We start from the raw sequence: 13,795 nt of genomic DNA on the forward strand, positions 1-13,795 counted from the left end.
CCAACACCCCCAAGTCCTTCTCCTCAGGGCTGCTCTCAATCCATTCTCCACCCAGCCTGTATTTGTGCTTCGGATTGCCCCAACCCATGTGCGGGACCTTGTGCTTGGCCTTGTTGAACTTCATGAGGTTCGCACCTCCAAAGAATGTGTGCTGCTGCAGGCTAGCAATGGAGTTCAAAGTATGATGAGCTAATCCATGGAGAGGTATGCTCCATCTCAAAAAACATTTGACAGCTAAGCTCAACAACTGTCTGCAATTCAGAAAAGGTAGTTTAGCATACGTTTTAAATGTTCCATAGTTGCTTTAAAAAAAAACCAAACCACCTCACCTTAGTAATAAAACACAGGGTGATAATAGAAGATCTATAACCTTCCTGGATGCTGATACCTATTAAGTGCACTTAGACCCCAGTTCTGCAAAGGAGGCTGTGCAGGCTGCTCCTTGCTTTCGCAGTGGCAGATACCTTGGCAAACCAGAACAGGGCCTGGTTCAAACACGGAAGAAATCTTGGATTTCTGTGTCTCTGAAAGACAGCACAAATTTGGTCAAAACCAGTCTGATAGAAATTATGTTCAGAGGCTGCTCGCGTGTCTTAAAATATCTCTTGGTGTCCTGGCTGTGATAATGGGATGGGATTAGTTCAGGTAGTGATTAAATATGTAATTGCTCTTTGTCTGGATATGCAAGGGCCAGGCTTTGGAAAGGCCTCCAAAGGCTGAAACAGATGCTGGCTTGGCCGGGGCTCTGAACTCTGTGTCGGTACGGGTCAGACCTTGTGGCTGAGATGAAGGAAGAGCTAAACTGGGAGATCTGACAGCTGAATTCCCTTTCTGTTTGTCATGGAGCCATAGCCTATGTCATGCCACATCCCTGTGCCTTGGCTTCATTTCCTATGAAACATTTGCACCAACATTCATTTTCATATCTGTGTAGCCCAGTAGCTTCTCCAGCTAAAATTACTTTCCTTCTTTTCTCTTTACATCAAAGAATGACAGTAAAAGCTACTCAAGCATTGTGGTTTAACACGTCACAAAATGCTGACTTAATTCTCCAGCTGGGCAGGTCCTTCTCTATATCAATTGCCAAGCTTGTCCTTCCCATAACATTTCAGCACCCAAATAAACATCCTGAACCTTGCCACCCACTGCATATAGCTATTGTTGTTTTGGGTGCTGGTGCATGTCTGTACCTGTGTATTGTCCAAACCAAGTGGAATTCAGATAAACCGGCCCTGATGTATCATCGCTATTGTTGTTGGTGTTTTTCTAGATTGTGATTCAATTTGCGTGGGTCAACAGGCACGTTGTGTTACTGCTTTCCTTTTGCTTTTAGCTGCTGAATGGGCAGCTTCAAACAGATACGAATGCATATCATGGGAGGAAATTATTTTCTTTCACTGCCCGGTGTTTTGTGACAAGTCATTGCTGCTGATTCAGTGTGCAACTGGAGACCTGTTTAATTTGTTTATTTTATTTATAGCATTTTTAAAAAAACTGTTCCTGGATGAACAGGGGTTGAATCATGGAATATTCTTGCAGGTTATAGGATCTCTCAGAATGGCAGTTTAGTCATTTATCTGTGCCCAGTTCTTTTAAATACTCAGGACATGCCAAGAGAATCCAGTGCTCCAAACCCCTTCATTATTAAGCCTTTTTTTCAGACTTTCACTGTCATTTGGATAATTTTAATTTTCTTTTCTTGTCTGTTGACTTGCACATGCAGTTTGACAAGGAATGGCATTTTTGCTTTCATTTACTGAGTTGCCCTTTCTTCTATTGAGGTGCTCTAACTATGGATTTTTGGTTTTGTTTTCTTTTTAAAGTCAATATATCTGAGTCCCCCAGTTAAGCTCTAGATCCAGTTCTAGAGCTGGGTCTTGTCTGAGGTTCAAAAGTGATCTGTGGTTCCTCTGCATTAAGCACTCACCCTGTTCCAAGATGGAGCCACAAGGATCTCCTCAGAGTGCATGAATGTAATCCTTTGCGGTTTACTTCACCTCCAAGTACATATTTCTCTAAAGACCCTGTAAGTTTTACTTACCACTATTCAGTCTGTAAAGAAGGCAGTTGAACATGCATGCAGGAAGACTTGTTTCAGATTGGGAAGTATCTACCTGCCCATCCTGGTATGCTGAAACCAGCACCCTTTGATAATGATCTACTGGGGGGGAAATCATCCTCTTACTGGGCTGAGCAGGACCTCTGCCTGATGGCCTGATGGTCGGGTGTTTATCTCAAAAGAGATGATTCTGCAAAAATAATAATAAACATTTTTCAAAGTGCTGATTATAGACAGCTACTCAGGTCCAACCTTGGAGAGCCTGGAAAGGATGTGACCAGCAGGGGAACTTAGAGGGAGTGCTGTCCAACTCCCCTGACAAAGAGACAAACCTTGAAACGGCGATTTTCTTTCCAGGGTGTCGTGGTTTAACCCCAGTCAGATCCCCCTGTCACTCCAGACATACAGATGGGTTCTGCCCCTGTATAGCTTGGTGGCATTAGGGTACACTGTGCACCAGTGTCCACTAGAGCCTTATACTCCTGTGGGTCTGATGTGCCAGGCCATCGAATCCACACAGTCCAGTAAACCCGGTTGTCCCTTTCCTCCAGCTGGCTGGAGGCAGGGCCCCTCTAATCATCGTCATAGTATTTGTTACTCACTTCTTGTACATATGAGTCAGGAGTCCCTTTATTAAGATCAGAAGTAAGGTCAGCCCTTCTACTCTGTCTGGGGAACTGCCCACTGGAAACTGGAGCAGCAATTTTCCTGAAAGAACCCCCCTGTCCTTGCAGTTCATGTCCCCGTGCCTCTAGGATCGAAGTAGGTTTTCCATCCCACTTCCTCATGTCCTCTCCATGGTCACTCAGGTAAAACCACCAGGTACCCCTTGGTGTGTACTCTCTACTCTCTCTATCCTCTCTCTTGAGCAGAAGAACACTGACTCCTAATAGCTGAGATATTGGTCCGTATAGGTAGAGAGTAGCACCTATTCTCTTTGAGTTGCTGGACCTCCCGGCACAGTTTCTCTACAGCTGAGATGACGGAGGAAGAGACACTTTCTTCATATTCCCGCAGCTGGCTAGCCACTTCATCCACTGTTGGTGCGTCTTCATCTTTCCAGGCCAGTATTGCCAACAAGTTGGCATATGATGCTGGTGGGCTCTGTATCACCTTCTGCCACATGGGTCGTGTGCACTGGACTTCAGTTGGATCTTTGGATAACTGCTTGTTGTCCAGCTAATCATAAATCACCTCCAGCACGCCTAATTCCCTCAGGTACTGGATACCTCTCTCTCTATGGTGCTCTATTTGCCTGGGCGATATATAACATCTTCCTTGAAGAGATAGCTTTCCTTTGTGCCTGACAGTAGTCATCACCAGAGGCTAAGGACTTGTGCTCCTTTTCCAATTGCTTTGTCAATGCCCCCATCCCTAGAAAGGGATCCCAGCTGCTTGGCTTCCTTACCCTCTAATTCCAGGCTACTGGCCCCATTATCCCAGCATCGGAGCAGCCAGGTGATGATGTGCTCACCTGGACAATGGCTGAAATCTTTTCGCATATCTCGCAGCTCACTCAAGGATAGGGTTCGGGTGGTTTCTGTCTCATTTACGAGTTCTTCCTCTTCCTCTTCCTCTTCCTCTTCCTCTTCCTCTTCCTCTTCCTCTTCCTCTCCTTGTGATGGCCCTGATTTTTAATAATCCCTTTCTAAACAAGCTGAATTTCACTTCCAAGATTTCTTCTTGTGTATGGGGGCAGCTGGTACCAACGCAGGTTGGTTCTCTGGTTCAGCTGCAGTGCCTGTCGCCAGGGTTTGAGTAGCCACAGTGCCTGTCATGGAGGTAGATCTCTGGATGGTATTCTTAAATAGTTGTTTAACCCTAAGCAAGAGCTGACACACATTCAGGAGACATAGCGATAGGAACATGCTGGTTTGAACATCCCAAGGATATTCAAAATTCTCAAGAGCTATTGTAATTAGACTGGAGGAGAAGGGGAAGATGGAGGAAGGTGTCTCACCCATAGGTTGGCTCTCTGAGGAGAAAAAGTAAAAAGTGTAACTATTAATAATTTCTGATAGATGGTTCCCAAAGTACAGAGGTGATGGAAATGCTGAGTACAAATACAAGATTGGTCTCATGAGCAATAATTTTTTCATACCGTAAGCCACTGTTACACAGTACAGCAAAGCGGTAACCTTAATCCATCTACCAGAGGTGATAAACAGCACATAAAAACTGATAAACAGTATATATGGTAAGTAGGGTGTTACATAACACAACTCTGAGAACAAATGCAACAACTCTGAGAGCAAGTAAATCAACATTGTGACCAGCGATTACTAAACTAATATAACAAATGCTTATAACAAATTTGTTTTAACATGCTCTGGTCAGTTCTGTCGTTATCTCAACCCTTCAAGCCCCACACTGGGTGCCAAAAAGGATTGCTGTGGTTTAACCCCAGTTGGCAGCTAAGCACCACACAGCCGCTCGCTCACCCTCAACCACCCCCAGTGGGATGGGGGAGAGAATCAGAAAAAAAGAAGTAAAACCCACAGGTGAGATAAAGGCAGTTTAATAGGACAGCAGAGGAAGAGAAAGTAATAATAATGATAAAAGAATACACAAAACCAGTGGTGCACAATGCAATTGCTCACCACCCACTGACCAATGCCCAGCCCGTCCCCGAGCAGCGATCGCTGCCCCCCAGCCAACTCCCCCCAGTTTCTATACTGCCCATGACGCCATATGGTATGGAATAGCCCTTTGGGCAGTTTGGGTCACCTGTCCTGGCTGTGCCCCCTCCCAGCTTCTTGTGCACCTGGCAGAGCATGAGAAGCTGAAAAGTCCTTGACTGGTGTCAGCACTACTCAGCAACAACTAAACCATCGGTGTGTTATCAACAGTATTCTCAACCTAAGTCCAAAATACAGCACTATGCCTGCTACTAGGAAGAAAAATAACTCTATCCCAGCTGAAACCAGGACACAGGGGAAGGAAAAGCCTCTCCCCCCTGACCTTGGCCACCGTTCCCAGCCCATCTGCGCATGTGGCAGCACCTTGATGCAGCTCCTATGGGCAAGGGTTTTTTTCCTATTTAGCCCCTGGGTACTGAGGATTTAGTTATTTGTGGGTTTTTTTTATTTTAAATCTTATTTAAATATTTATTTAAAATTTGTTTTAAAAGCCATATCCAGGACCTTCGAGAGTGAGTGCAGTTAGTAGTAATCATGTTATGCCATGCTGTCAGTCAGAGTGTTTTTGTATTGACTGACATTTGGCTGTTCATTGGAAGTGTGAATTTATAGGATTTCTCTATATTTCTTATTTTTCAAGAACCGCCTGTGTGCTTGAGACGTCACAATAATAAAAAAAATCTCTGTTTCAGAGAGAATTATAAGTAAACAAGAAGAAATAGCTAATTCTTCGGAGCTTATTTAGGTACTTGAGTGAATTGGGCCTAGCTGTACAAAAATGTAAATAAAATATTTGGAAATTCTCTTGCCAAATGCTAGTTTCTCAATTACCTCATTAACCTGGATGTTCCAATAAGCTTTTTTTGGCAGGTGCTTGGCATATGCACTTCAGGTGACATTGTGCAGATTGCAGTTGTTCAGGCTAACAGCTCTCCGACAGCCTGCAAGTGGAAACTGCTGCTTTCTCTGAGCAGGAGCACAGGATAAAACAAAATGCTGCCAGAGAAACTTCTTAAATGAAGCAGGGTGAGATTCAGCCCTTCTCTAGATATGACGGTTAGGCCTAATTACCTGTCTAAGAGTGTGGCACCAGAAAGTGCTAAGGTATGAATCATAACTGATTAACCATGCTGGGAAAGAGATTAACCATGCCTGTTAACAGATTGCACAACAAACTGTAGATATAAAATAGAAAATAAATAATATAATTAACATATATAAAGACATAATGTAATATATAATAAATATAATATTGACTATAAAATGTATAACAATTTATACAAAATGCAAAATATAAAACTGTAAATATAAAATACATAGAAGTGGTGTAGAAGACTGGAAAGATTGTAGATTGATAGCATGAAATCTCTGCCTAATTCATCTAGAATGAAATCTAGGTCCAAAGCACACGCAAAGCATAGAAAGTACGATGTCCCGCTTGCAGTGCTTTAAATATCCAGCTCTATCAGCCCGAACCTGAGTGTTCAGGTTAAACTGGAGCAAGAAATTTTAGTGAACGTTTTCCTGTAGAACTGACAATAGGAAGAAGGTGCAGATGAGATTTTGTGTCTGTTTTGTTAAGGTTGAGAGAGGAAGAAAACTGTGAGAAAGAACTTGTTTGTAAGAGTGCCAAACAGTGATTAGGTCTGCAGTGTTGCAGATCAGGAAAGGATCATGAAAATCAGAGGAAAACCAGAAGCCAACAGAATAAAGATTAGACTTACAGTGTATGGTTGAAGCATGTCTTCAGAGGAAGAGAAGGTGGCACGGGGTTATGAACTTAATGATAAATGGGTGAGGGAACTTACAGGGCTTGAACTCCATGTCACACTCCATTTCCACCATATCAAATGGGATTTGTTTAATGTAAATACGGCAGTTGGGTGACAAAGTCAGAGAAAGAGAGTGGACAGGCAGGGGAACGGGTGGGAGGTGGGGGCAGATTTCAGTGTTGCCATCACTGACTTGGTTGGTGAAGCCAATGAACAGAGTATGTGGCTCAAAGGTGAGGAGCATAAAATGAAAGAAAATCAAGAAAGTGGTTATTTTTGTGGACGGAAGAGAGTGAACAAGAGAGATTTGGGGAGGAGCTTACTGATTGCTTCTGAGACAGGTATGGTAGGAAGGAATAGGCTGGAGAAGCGTTTTGCTGTACGACCATGCTGGGGTCACTGCTGGTCTTCTTGTACAGTGGTTCACTTGGAGCATGAGGGGCCTGGGTGAGAGAGGGACTCAGGAGTGATGAGAGAGAAAAATTAAAACAAGATTATATTGGGAATAGACAGCATGGTCAAGGATCCCAGAAGCAAGAGGACAGTAAGAGGTAAAGAGGTGCTAGGGAAATTGCAATAGCATAATTAAGTAAGATCATAGAATCTTAGAATCATAGAATCATTTAGGTTGGAAAAGACCTTTAAGATCATCCAGTCCAACCATTAACCTAACACTACCAAGTCCACCACTAAACCAATTAAGGGTAGAGTAGTAATTTCGTGTTTCCTGGCTTGGGGCTGGATTATTTTTTAATGAAAGTGAAAACTAGGAATCATTAAGGTTGGAAAGGACCTCTAAGATCATCAGTCCAACCATCAACCCAACACCACCATGCCTACTAAACCATGTCCCAGAGTGCCACGTCTACCCGTTTTTTGAACACCTCCATGGATGGTGACTCTACCACCTCTCTGGGCAGCCTGTTCCAATGCTTGACCACTCCTTCCGTGAAGAAAATTCTCCTAATATGTAATCTAAACCTCCCCTGATGCAGCGTGAGGCCATTTCCTCTCGCCCTATTGCTAACTACTTGGGAGAAGAGACCAACACCCACCTTGCTACAACCTCCTTTCAGGTACAAATACAGCAGTTTTGGCTGACAAGAAAATATTAAAGGTGAAAAAACATCCCTTCAACACTAAACTCTGTAATGATTTCTCTGTGAGTAGCTAGGAATCTGAAAATTTGTTTGTATTGCATTTGTATTCTCATAGCAGTAAGGCTTGATCCAAAAGGTGGTAATATTGTACCGATAAATATTTATTTTACTGAAGGTATTGTGGGTTGCATTGGGAAGTCATACTGAGACACAAACATCAAACCAAAGACTAGTTGGAGCCTGCCATGTGCTGCTCCTCTGCAATGCAACTCAATCTGCTTTCAGTGAAAGTCGTAAACACTCATCACATCTTGGGATGAAGCTTCTCTCATACCCTCTGCAGCGCCTTTAAATTTGGAGATGCAAAAGAAGGTAGAAAGACCAAGCCCTGCCCACTGCAGGATACCTCCTGAAAGTTACCAATTGCTCTTTCATCTTTAGTCAACAGAAGTCACCGATGGACAGTATTTATAAGACGTTAAATAAGATACAAAATGAGGCCATCGAGGGCAAATTATGGCCTGCGCTGGTGGTAAATGCCCTTATCAGCAACACTCCCCCGTTCAGACCTGTATTTGCAGTGCCTGCAAGTGACTCTCTATACTAACAGTGCAAATAAAGTCATGGAATTTCAATAAATAATTCAGCCCTGGATCTGATTTCAGGTTCAGCATTAACTTTCAGCACCTGGCTGCTGTTATTATTTGTTAGTCCGATACGCTGCTTAGAGGCACGGAAATTTGGCTGCAATTCATCGACATTTGCAGAATGTACTATATGACCAGATTACTGTCCCTGGCTCAGAGATTTTTAACAGACATTCAAATTCCAGATGTGCACATGCTCAATTCTTACAAGAAAAACTGCATGCAGGATCCTGGTACTGTAATGGGAACTGGAGCTCTGCATAGAGCTTGCTTTGGAGAAATGACTCCTTTATTTGCACCTGATCTCTACTAGAAACAGGAATAATTTGACTATAATTTGCATTGCCTGTGACACCTTTTGACAATGAGCTATCTCATCTTTTTTCCTGCAGCTTTCCTGGGGGAATTAATTTTTTACATATCTAATCAGCTCTCAGGATATGGAATCATCAATATTTGAAACACTTATAATTGGTGCTTTGTGAACAACTAAAACAGATTAAGTCCCAGATTCTTTTTCCAGAGCCCATAAAGCCACTTGTAATTTTAATCACTTATTAGAAAGAAACTAGTGAATCCGAAATATGACAGTGCTCTCACTGAAGTCAGTGGAATATTTGTCATTAGTGGGAATATTTTGTAAAATATTGACTGTGATGGAAGCAGAACTAGATCAAGTGCATTTGAGTATAATCTATTAATAGCTGTGGCACCAAAAGGCCAAACCCAGAATACGACCCTATAGGCATAAGCTTCCAAAACATAGGAGCTGCATTCTGTATGTGCAGAGCATGAACAGCCATCTAATACGAATATGTTGCAGGACAAATTTGTCTTAAAAAAAGATTCGTGGCTTTCTTGTTCAACATCCTTGCCTCTTCCTATGAGATACACCAATGTAGCCAAGACAACCAAGCAATAGCTGATGCTTGAACATCTCTATTGACTTTAACTAAGATTTGGATTAATTTCTGAGTCCTGCTGGGGCCTGACTCCCCAGATCCTGTGACTAAGGTTCCTTCTACCAGTTTAACTCACATACAGCAATGCAACTTATAGAAAAAAAAACCCCAAAACCCACAAGCGATGGGGTAAATTAGCTACCTTTAGCAAAACCCTACAAATAGGATGTTTGTGGTCGACTTCCCTGGGCATGAGAACTTCACCCTGCAATGCAAACATAGACCACTAGAGGGGATTTTACTACCACTCTATGTCTAGCATATGTCTATCCTGAAAAAAAACTTTCAAAACATATGTTCTAGTTCAACCACAAGATGTTGGCTACAGACTGAGTGAAATCTATGGTTTGTATTATGCAAAAGGTCAGGAAAGATTATTATAATTGTCCCTTCTGGCCATTAAACCTATGAGTGAGATTCTGGTCCCGTCAAAGTCACAGGCAAAATTCCCATTGACTTTACCAGGGCCAGACTTCATCCTGTGCAGGTCAGAGGAAAGCAGAAGTCTGTGCCACCAAGCATCTAGCAGTGACAGCAAGAACAGCTTTGCTGTCAGAGTTACTAATATATACTGGATTTTATATAAACTAATATATACTTAGGATTTTAAAACATCCTATGCACCTTCTCTGCTCTGCAGTAGGATGAAATAAATCAAGACCAGTTTTACCAACTTTTTTTTCTTTTGATTTCTTCAAAGCCTCCACTAATGCAGATTACACAACCTCCTTAGAAAGCATGCTTTGTGTTTCATTATTCTTATAATTACACTGGATTTTTTTCTTCCCTAAAGCTTTATTGTTGCAAATTAAGCAAAATATTTAATCCTATCCTCTGTGGGCATGAACAACAATGGATCATCATCCTCTTTGTAAAACAGTCTTCTACATGCTTGAGGACTGTTGTGTAGTGGTAGAACATCACATGTACATCGCATTATCTTGTTGCTGTTGCTTGTAGATGCGTACGCTGATGATTCATATTGTTTGTGATTGACATAAAACCTCCTTTGCTTCATCCTCGCAGCCTCACCAGCTGTTCCCCATCCTGTATTTGTACATTAGATTTTGTTCTTCTTACGTCTTATACCTTGAGGTTTACTTTCCTAAATTCCATTTAAGTGATTTCAGACAATTTGTTCCAACTTCTTAGCATCATTTTGGAGTCTACTTCTCTCCTGGGAAATACCAATAACTTCTCTGTGCTTGTTGCTGTCAGAAAATTTTGTAGGGTTCTGTCTATTCCTTCCTCCATTTTGCTCATGGAAACATTAAATATGACTCATCTTGTCGTAGACCTTTGTGGTACCTCTATTTGTTAGGTGTTTCTAGACTAACAGCAAACTCGATTATTACTACTCCATAAGTATTTTTTTCAACCACTCATACAGGCACTTTGCAGATATTTCATACAGGTCCTATTTCCCTACTTTGTTTATGAAAATACAATCTGGAGCTTATATCAGAAGGCTACAGAAGCTAGCTTCTATATACCGGCTGCTGCCTGCTGCTTCCTCCCTACCCACTGTGCTGGATACCCTGTCAGAGAATAAAATTTGGTTGGTTTGATATCATTTGCTCCTGATAAGTCCTTATTGTCTTGTCTTGCCAACTTTACATCTCCACATGTGCTTGTGAGCTTACTGTTTAATCATTTGTTCCAGTATCTTTCTGTACGTTAAGCTTATGTATCTGTAATTTCTTGAGTTCTTTTCTTGTTCCTATGGCATCTCACTTGCAACTGATTATTGATGGATCCCCAAAAAGCAAAGCTTTTAAAAGCGGTTCTCTGTGGTTACATCCAGTGGCTAATGTGGGTACACAGGACCCTGTGCCAGGATACTGGTAATTGATGGGAACACAATTGCTTTGTTAGGTTGGAAAAGACTCAGGAAGAAGTGTAAAGGATGATTGTTATTAGTCTATCAAGGCAAGAAAGAAACATATCTGTCCAGTCCACTATGTCCAGAAGCACATGAACTTTGTGCATAATCTGCTAATGAGAGCTGTGATGAGAATGGCAATTTTGGGTTTTGAAGAATTTCAAGATTTTGCTCTAAATTGCTCTAAGTCTAAAAAACACATTTTAAAACATTTGCAGTGTTATTGAACAGAAGCTGTGGGTTTCCTTTGAGAAGGGAGACTGAAACAGACTCAGTAATTCTGAAAGGAAATTTTGGTGGCTGGTGGGTGGGCTGCAGGGCAGCCAGGAGCCCTGCGAGTCCTGGCCGAGCTGCATGTTGGGACCCCGTGCTCTTAGGACTTTGTGTGGTCCCAGCACCCTGCCCATCCTCCCGCTGGACTGCCGCGGGTAGCCAAAGACCAGGGCTCCAGGCATATTTCCAAGGTGGTATGGCCAAAGGCATTGCACATGTCCACCAGGTATTTGTCAGATTCCAAGTGTGCTCCTCAAAAGAATATTCTTCCAATGGAGATTTTTTTTCAACACTCTTACATTCATTTTTTGCCTAGTTGCTCAAGAAGCTCACAGTCAGGGATACTCCCAAAGCAGATCTAGAATATTCTTACTAAGACTTTTAAAAACAGCTGTTTCTTCTGGGTGGCTCCTGGCCTGATTTTCCAACGGTGGAGAGCTGATACTCAGCCGCCTTCAGATTGTCTCACAGGATCTAAAACTGCTAGCCACTTTGAAATTGTCAGCCTGCATTTACCACCCATCCTTTAGCTGGTCTTTTGCTGACATTAAAAGAATCCTTATAAATGAAAGCCATGCTATATGTGGTTTGTCTCTGTGATACTGCTGATGTTACTTAATGACTCTCACTCTTCTGGGGGCTTTTCCCTTACACATCACCGTATGAAAATTAGATTTGGTATGCAGAAATTCCTCACAGCAAAGTATGATGGAATGTGATCTCCTAGAAAAAAAAGGTATTTTGGTCCCATCCTTAGTTCGGGAATTGTTGTATATATTTTGGGGTAGAAAGTTTCATTATAGTTCCTACTTCCTTTGATTATTTACTATCAATAACTCATTAAGCTGAACGCATGCAATGATAAGTAAGGGATCTACAAATATAAATGAGAACAAAATAATTTCTTGGTCCAGCGTGTCAGATCAGTCTGTGCTTTTCTACTCTGTTGATATTATCAAGTCATAGACCTTGAATCATTTTCACATGCTGAGTCTACCTGTGACTAGTCTGTAGTTTCCTAAATTCAGACTGTACCTGACTGATTGGAGTTCTGAGGCATCTCAAAGTTTATTTCAAAGCAAAACATATTTCATGCAGAACATATGCAGTGACCAGTGGCTCTAACAAAGCCCTTGAGGAAAACCAGGACCTATTTGTACAGGTTGATCACTGTGCATGTAGCTATTCTGCCACCAGGACCTCAGCTGATGTGGCAGATGAATCTGCTCTGCTTGAGACAACTGATCTTTAACTATGAACATCCTAAGCCACCATGAAAGGATCACTAGGAAGAGGCTGACCTATATGATTGATTCTTTCCTGCCCATGCTGCCATTCATGTGAATAGAAAAGCTGAAAATAATGAATTACCAAACCTAAAGAAAATATTTGTCGTCTCTTAACTACTGATGACCACAGGGTCTCTACCTCCTGAAAATCCTCCAGAGTACAAATGCATCTCTCCCAAAACTGCAGAGATCTGAGAAGTACAACAGCAGCTCCTTGGAGATCCTCAACTCTACTGACATGCTGCTCAGCCTGTTTGAACCAAGTGTAACAAGCCAGCTCCCTCCAAATTGGCCGACAGTACAGACCAAGTTAAGCTTATGTGCATCTATAATATATGTCTGTATGTATGCCAGACTTGGACAACATTTTGGCTGGCTTTTGGGGAGCTGGCTAAAGAGTTTCACCACTTCCTTTTTGTTTTGTTACTACCCTGACAGTCTTTCTAGCAAACGCTCTATTTTTATTTGACATATATGCACTTGGTCCATTTCCATGTGTGTGTGCTTAGGAATATATTCCTGCTCTATCTTGCCCTCCCTTGGAAGGCTGCTGCTAAGAGTTTCTCCTAGCAAAATGAAATCTCGGAAAAAGTCCAGTGAAGTTAAAATGCTGCACAGCAAATTTATTATTGTTGTTATAGGCCCCTATTCAGGAAAGTACTTAAGTATGTGCTTAAGTCCCATTGAAATCGTCAGGACTTAAGAACATGCTTGAAGTCAAGCATATACTTCCTCTGAATTGGGATGTATTTCAGCACATGCTTAAATGCTTTCCTGAACCAGAGCCACAGTCAACAAGAGTGTCCTGTGATACACAGGACTTGTGCTACAAGATTTACTTCTTACTTGAGACCTACCAGTGCTGCTCTATGAATATACACGTCTTAGCTTGCCTCCCCGTTGGTGGCACTCCAAATAGCTTACTGGCTTTTACATTTGGACAAGAAGTTGTGAAAGAAAAGAGACGAGAAACTGGAAAAAAATGATCCTTACTAAAGCAATACCTTGGCATGTCTGATCTCATGTTGCAGCCAATGATTTTTCCCTACAATGGAGATTTGTGCTATTGTGTGTGTGGTATAATTACTAAGACAGATTTTTTTTTTTTAATGGCACAATAAATAGGATATTTCCTGGCCTGCTCTGCATTTCAAATAGGATTTTCACTTCCC

The 13,795-nt window shown here is 41.9% G+C and overlaps 1 protein-coding gene across 2 annotated transcripts in view; it reads left to right on the forward strand.

Annotated features, from left to right (window-relative positions):
- Positions 1–13,795, forward strand: part of CLIC5 (chloride intracellular channel 5) — an 80,211-nt gene that overhangs the window by 37,000 nt on the left and 29,416 nt on the right. Inside the window, exon 1 of one of the 2 annotated variants that reach the window (XM_075707639.1) lies at positions 12,476–12,496. The exons of the other annotated variant lie outside the window; for it this stretch is intronic. The gene's annotated coding sequence lies outside the window, so the exon portion shown is untranslated. Of the gene's footprint in view, positions 1–12,475; positions 12,497–13,795 lie in introns of those variants that run through there. 2 annotated transcript variants of the gene reach the window in all.

This window comes from Pelecanus crispus, chromosome 3, assembly GCF_030463565.1.
Source record: "Pelecanus crispus isolate bPelCri1 chromosome 3, bPelCri1.pri, whole genome shotgun sequence".
NCBI lineage: Eukaryota > Metazoa > Chordata > Aves > Pelecaniformes > Pelecanidae > Pelecanus > Pelecanus crispus.